Below are 8,300 nucleotides of genomic sequence, written 5' to 3' on the forward strand. Positions count from 1 at the left end.
AAGGGAGCCACGAGTGTGGCTAAATGCGACGGATATCCACGAGGATGCAGGTTATTATGTGTTTAATTTTCGACCACACACACGCCTGGTTACTTTGTACTGTTTCTGAGAAAACAGGCTGTGCAAATACTTGGCGTATAATTTCACGGAAAAGGAGACGAAGTATTTTTAATTATCACGAAAAGAAAATTATAATCATGGTGAGTGAAGTCTGCTATTGAAGGTACTCCATTCGAATTATCAATGATGATGCTACTTGAATATCATTTACGAGAACCGAGGAAGATTTCTTTTCGGGGATGATTTAATTTTTTTACGATCTTCTTATTTAAAACTAAACTATCATGAATTACGCGTGTATAAAAAAAAAAGAATGTAATATATAATAAGGAGAAAACATTCTGATATATTTTATCTAGTATGCATGGAAATTATAAAAGAAATTATTTTGATTTATTCGATTGATGCAAAATGATACTTGAATGATACACGAAACGAGGAAGACGAGCTCATAATTCGCTGGAAGAAGAACTGCTACTTTTCTGAGAAGTCATCATTTATTATACAATTTATTAAGAATTTGTAGAGATTAAAACACTAATTTTCAGTCTTCTCTTGGAATATTTTCCTAAGAAATAAACATCGAATGGGAATAAATGGATCTTAAAAATAAAAATTTTATGGAATGGATATTAAGAATTGATGAGAGTATTTAGTCGTTAGAAAGAGATAAGCGTACATAATACATTGGATATCTGAGAACAAAAATGTCTGTTTCCTGTACATATGTCGCTGTTGCGACATGGGATCAATTGTAATAACTGCGAGATCACAGCAGGTGAAGAATTTCATAAGAAACTAACTGTATTACATAACAGGATTTCTTTTCCTTGAAATGCATTCCGGAAGCTGTATGCTCCAGAATATGAAAAGAATTTTTCTTACCTGTGATGCGTTCTTAAAATGATGCCTTGTGTCCGTTATAAAAAGGCGTTGCTTCCGGTGCGAAGATTTACAGTTTTCACATACTTCTAGATTTCGTGATGTGTACAGGAAATTGTATTAAACATATTACTTACAGACAGTTTATACAGAAATGTTATACGTTTTTCGTATTTCTATGAATTGGTAGAATTTTTATGATGGCTATAAAGAAGGAGAATACATATGTAAATATATCGAGAAAAATATGTTGCTATATCCGTTGTAATTGTTTAAGACGTGGTTTTTCAATCGCTATTGTTTTCTTATTAATTTTTGTAAAGGGTTTGGGTATTGGATATTGGATAAGGGTTTGGTATATTTAATATATTTTTAAATGAGAACCACTAACGTAAGTTCGATTCGACACCTAACGGAAAGCGCTTGAAGCTTTAGAGAATGCTACATCTTCTATAGACCTACAGCAGGTAATAATCTACAGTTAATTAGAAAAAATGCGTGTAAGTTTACAAACGAGCTACAGGAATAGATACGACATTCAGTGCTTTTTCAAGTTGACGATCGAATCGTATTCTAATCCTATGTTTTGAGGATCACCAACCTTACCACAGACGAAGTACAAGAAAGATTCTGTATGTCGTTAGTGATCACGTCTATCCTATTAGTCCTTAGTCGATGTACTTGTATCTAAAAATACTAAATTACTAACAGATGATATAGAAGATTTCGTCTAGATAAAATATAATTATCTTAATTCCTATTTATACCTATTTATTTCTAAAATCTTACTTTCCGAGCTATTACCAATTAGAATACTAAATTCTAATTCTACTTGTAATTACACTTAATTATCCTTGCAATAAGTACATGTAGAGATATATATAAAACATCTACATTAATTTTATAGCGTATGTCTTGTCTATGTCCGTAGTTTTAGTTCCAACCACTACTGGCGCTACAATCATGTTCTATACTGAATCGATAAAATTGAAAATGACACTAACATGAAAAGGTGTTTTAAACCTAGAACGAATAAGGCAAAAAGTATATTGAATGATAGACCTATCTTGCACCTTATCTATGAAATATTAATTAATTTCATTTACAATAAGACGTCAATTTATTTCGTAACGCTTATTAAAAATTAAAATATATTAAACTACACCGTAACTATAATTATCTAATCTTTTTATAAAATATTTATACAAACAATAAGGATCATACTTTGATTATACTTCGTAATATCTAAAAATTGTATTGATCTACTGTATATTTATATTTTTGAACAATTAATCATATTCAATGCGTAACACGCCTCTTTAAAACGAGGCTCATCTAATAACATCTGTCACAACGAGTTAAACTATTTGCCATGTGCGTCACCGACCCACCGGACGTTATTAACAGACAATTATTGTCTATAGGAACAAACGTTGGAACCTACCATTGCGACCGGATCCCGGCTTTTTAAGGACAAAACTTTTCCCACCTCGACCGCATTCTGCCAGGTGTTGAGGCATCCATGGGAATTGTGCTGATAACTCATCGCGCATTCTCACGGTGGTCCAACACACGATGTCGTATGTAAATGCGTAATTATTTCTCGTTAAATATAAATTAAAGTCGCATCGTGCTACCTGCTGGTTTAAAAGCGCACTTCTCGCTTCTTTATGGTTCTCGAACGAGCAGAATTAATTGAAGCAACCATAAACATTTTTAAAAAAACAGAAAATATGACCATAATAATTAAAATTTAACCAGTTAATAGCGTAATAAAATTACGTGAAATTTTTGAAACAATAGGGTTAATAATGATTAAGAATTATTACCAAGATTTGTTGCATTTTTTAAAGAAATTCAGATATAGAATTACATAATTTCAGCGTTTGATACCTAATAAATTTTAATAATACTATCTTTGACAGTGCAATACTTCACCGTAAATTTTTAAATTTCAAATAGAATTTTGATTAAACCCCGATAGCTATTTCCAAATAGCCCGGGCTCGTAGCTTTGTATCAATTTTGACGAATCAGTTAAAAAATGTATGTAATTGATTTCAAATAGTTTTATAAGTTTCACTATTTTACCGACGCCTGTACATAACAAAAACAAAGTTGCTTTTGTATCTGAACTGAAACATTCCCATAACGATAGCCTCGCAATCATGCACATGTCATGTGTATGGTGGAAGCACCTGGTATCGAATTCTCATGGCGAACGATTTCAATATAATAGCACACCGGCGATACTTTAATGATCGAAGATCTGCCATGATAACCTATTAATAATATTTAATTTAGTATCGAACATCTAAGCTCGTTAATTTCTTTCTCTGTGGAAAAACAGGATTATCGTAGAAAATAGTACTCTAATTATCGAGTAAAGAGCAAGACCTCGCGTCTTTAGATGCAAATGCATGTGCCAGTTAAGCAAACTGCAGAATATTCCGGCATATTTTGCATAATCCTAAATTTAACAATAACAAGTCCGCTCTGCCAGCTGTTGTACGCATCCTGTATGTCGAGAAAGATTAACCTACTCTTGAAAAATACGAGGGCACGTAGAATCACTTCGCTCTTTGAGCACAGATGCATAGAATACTCTTCGTCTATATAATAATTTCACCGCAGCTTATTCTCCGAGAATATTCCAGAAATATTAGATTGCATTGCATTTATGTATAATATGAAAAAAAAATAACAATGGTAATTTAGCTCTGAAATGACTCATTCGGTACAACTGGACTCTGGACTCTGATTCGCAAACAATGTTGTAACATAAAAATTCATTCAGTTTTCATAATTTTCATAAGTTTTCTAAATTTTTATTTGAAATTTATTTCTAACTATACAACAATAGTATGACGTGGTTTTATTAGCTACCAAAATACACCCGCTATTTGAATATAAAATTGTACGTAATATAATGTATGTATTTGACGTAATATAGACAGATGAAACAGACAATGGACATAGTGTGACGAGCGAAATTTCATTGACCGCCTTCGATAGAAAGCTCGATAGTTAAGACACTATGGTCTCATTATGTACCATTTCGAAGAAACGAAAAATGAAACTTAACATGTGCGATCTAAATATTTCTTTTACCGATTTCACTCCGAGTACATAAAGAAGAAATCTCTCGATTTGCAAAAGTTACGTAACATGGATCTACTTACTAAACTCCTGCGATTCATTACATCCTACCCCAGACTCGTTCTTTTCATTCTTCCATTCTTCACTTATTTCCAAAATATCATAAAAACGTCGAAAACCGGAACAAAAACTCGTTCTCGCCCGTCTTTGCTCGGAATCCCTCGGTGTTTCGATAGCACACGCTTCCTGCTCGGTGCATACGTAAGAAACACGTATCAAGACGCACACGTGCTCGTTCGCATCTGTCGTACATTGCATCTGCAAATTTCACGATCCCACGACCCCCAGGGATCATCAGCCTGGACGACTCTCAAAATAAAGGAAGAAAGGGCAGAGAAGAAGAAAAGAATAGAAAGAAATGATTACCTCGTGCACCCCTATTTCTTACGTCACGTGAGTTTTCGTGGCACATGCTCGTGACGTCATGCCATGCACACGTCATGTGGCGTGACGTCGATCGACCGAAGGGGGCCACGAAATCTCGAGCACATCTGCAGACTGTGTATGTGTGTGTGGTCGTGGATCAAGGGGGAAGAAATCACAACTCGAAGGAGAAGCGGCAAGAAGAAGGAGCAGGGGAGATGGTGCGAGGAGAATGAAGTGGAATTGCGCGGGGCGCACACGCGAGGGGTGCACACGTGGGAAAACGGCACGCGTTCCTCTTTTGGCCCGGTGTCACTTACACCTGGAATTTTTCGGGCATTTATCAGCACGGTCTCTGATGTGTGCTGGGATTCCTTCGTGTGACTTCGCGTGGCGGTCTCGAGAATTGATCAAAGAGACGATTATTGCGGACTGCGAGGGGCCATTCAAAATGCTAAGTCCTCTAGTTTCGTTTCTTCTTCGGCTTCTTTTTCTCTACTTTTTTTCTTGTTCGATGGGAGGAAATTTGATTTGATAGGGGTTTCGGAAAATTCGAGGTAACTGAGGAATGCAGAGTGTGGTCATACGGAATTTATGCTTGGGTAGCAAAATTGAAACGTGGTTTAGTTTTTCGTGTTGTTTTTGGTAGTAACGTCTGATAAAGATATATGTATATTAAATATTAAATAATAAAGTAAATAATTCAAATGCAAAGATAGGTAGATGTTCTTGGTTGGTTCTTTGGTAACAATTGCTAAAAGACCCGTACGTAATAAACAAATTAATAAATGGAAGTTAACCTAAGTTCTTGATTTACGAAATGTTCGATTGAAACAACATTTAATTTTCTTACTTCTCTGTATACAAAATAAATAAGAAATGACACAATTTGTGTAATTTTAGAATTGAAATATCTTTATAGTATGATGAGAAGCAACTGCTCTTTGGTGTCAAACAATGTCTGTAGACATCATTATACGACACTAACAGTTAAGACACATGGCATCTCAAGTATGACTTCTATCAGCAAGGTGTTAATAAACAGTGAAGAAGATTCTTGAAAAGAAACAATCAGCGACAACGTCCCAGACAAATGACATTAACCTTTTAGAACTACCACCTCTTCATAATAAAACACCATTCAATCACATTTTCTTACATTTGCATTTTACATTTCAATATTTTGAATACACAATGAATTTTCGGATAAAACATAAAATCCTAAGAAACGAAGGTTGAAGGGGCAGAGAAAATTTTTAGCGGACCATATGTAACCTGGAAAGCAATTTATTCAAATCGTAGCAAGTAGTAGCAGGTGCACGGAAACGCCTTCGGATTTTCAAGTGAAGGTAGCGCGAAATCACCTCAAGAAATCCCACGAAACTTAGTAGAATCTCAACGTTTCTGCCATATGTCGTCCAGAAACAGATAACGACACGAAATCGTTTCGGTCCGCTGATCGACGCAAGAAAGCACGACATCGCAGCTGCATGTGGAAGAAAATCGATACAAGGACTTCGGTAGGCCGTAGAGAAACGTAGGCAGGTGACGTTGGTCGCGTGCCAAGCGATCCCCTTCCTTTCACTACCGGCAAGAAATGTATTTTGCGTAACCATTGTGCATGTACCCTTCTTCGCTCATGGTTTGTGGTCCTCTTAACATAGGGTCGAAGAAGGCCGCGGCACCCTTCTTGGACGAATGTTGTTAAGGGGTTTCCCTATAGGTCGGAATAAGAGGCAAGGATCTAAAACCTGGGTGGATAGCGCGTGCATCTTGAAGTGATCCGTGTATCCCGCTAAGATTGACTTTTGTCACGATTTCTGGCAGTACTCAAGCAGGAAGGAATTGTTGACGAGGTTAGAGATATTTTTGTTGGGTTGTTTAAATGGTATGTTTCCTTTAAAAGCATAGACAGTTTATAAGGATGTATATTTGTTGTAATTAATATCAAATTGTAGTCATGGACTGGAAGACGTGATACTTTTTATGAATAGAGCTTAAGGGTCATTATTAACGATAGTATGAAATTAGAAAATTGATTGCTATGATTATATCTGCATTAAAATTGTTTCCTGTCTATTAATTGCATGTAAATAATAAATTCATTCTAGTCAATTCTAAATGGAAAAACTATTTTTAAGCTTATAATGACACCTATATCTTCTATATTAAGGATGACAAAATTTTTAATAATTTATTTCTAACAAATTTTTCGCATGTTTCTGTTATTCCTGTCCCGAATCGAGATACAAAAATAGATAATTAAAAACGTTTTCCTAGAATTTTACATAATCGAAACAGGTCAACCACGTCTTCCTCGTGCGTCATCAGTTTCTTCGCTCCAGCTGCATTCCGCAAATCAATAAATCTATTGCAGGCAGACTTCTGGCGCGTGCCGTTATTTTTGGGAGCCGAAGGCCATTTCAAATCGAAGATTGCTGTAAGAAGGATCCCTGCGATTCCTACTGGACTGGTACATTGTTCAATGCCTCAGGCTCGAAGCACGAGAATATTTCCTCCAGCTGATGCAACCATCTTAGTTAGCATCGAATTACATCAAAAAATATGAAGTATAAATGTTGTGACATTTCAGAGACATAAAGATTTATGAGAATTTTTCATTCAGAATTATCTTGTATTAAGTTAGCCACCTATTCATCTTTCTATTCCAAAAGAAAAGGTTTGGGTTACTATTGGGTTTCCGAAAGTTAGGATAATCACAGTGATATGCCGTAAGACTTGTTAATTCCTTGCCTTTTGACGTAAAGATTATTCGAAAGTAATTCCTGAACTTAGCATTGATTCTTGTAAAAAATTAATTATATTGGGGTATTGAAGATGCTGAAGATATTGAATTGAAAGATGTTAAAGATCAAATTTTGAACTATGCGCAATATTAAAGAGGAAAACTATTAATAACTTCCATATGTATAAAGTAACGATGAATTAGTTTAGAGTGTAGCAAGGCAGTCTGCTATTTTTAAACTTATTAGAATGGAGGAATATTCTATACTGCAGAAAAGTTCACTGCAAGAATATTCTACACCGCAGGAAAGTTTACTCTCGACATAGCTATACCATTAATACTATATTCTTCGCCGTACTCTCTTCGCTCCAATTAGACCTTCGTGTTCCAAAGAAGGCTTCGCAACATCGAATAATGCACAGCACCGAAATAAACGAAGCTGCTAAGACCTAACCCAAAGCAATAGAAAGGCTACGCTCGTTTCTTTTTTCTTTTTTTTTTTTTTTTTTCTTCAAACGAAGCAGCCTTCTCGCATAAACTAAAGCGTAGACAATACCTCTGTTCTCGTTGCGAGACAAGCAGCGGCGATTTCTGCGGGCCTAGTAGCCGGTTTACTTACGTGAACTAACTCGTCTAAAGTGACAAATTTCACCGAAGGTGCCGTGTCCCCCGATGGGACGTCCTGGAAAATTTGCATAGAGCTGCTTTTCGAGGAACGGGACCTGTCGATCGCCGCTTCAACGAACGAGCTATTGTTGAAACGTCGTGTTACATCATCGTGGACAGCAGATGCTTGCACAAGGAATCATTCGATCTGAACATCGTCCTTTTTAATTGTTGCCTCGGTTGATCCTTCGACGCCTTAAAATTCAAAGAAATAAGGGATATAATCCTCTCTTAACTATGGCCTGCGAACCCCTGCGGATATTTAAATGGTAATTTCTATCAGTCAGAATTAAAACTGAGTTTTTAATGGGTGGTTTCGTAGGTAGAGTATTCTGTTATATGGAGAATTGTCGGAAATTAAGCTAGGTCAGTCATTAATGGTAGATTATTTGTGTCTTAGAAATAGAAATTGCTGAATATAGAAT

Source organism: Bombus pascuorum, chromosome 10, assembly GCF_905332965.1.
Source record: "Bombus pascuorum chromosome 10, iyBomPasc1.1, whole genome shotgun sequence".
NCBI classification, from domain to species: domain Eukaryota; kingdom Metazoa; phylum Arthropoda; class Insecta; order Hymenoptera; family Apidae; genus Bombus; species Bombus pascuorum.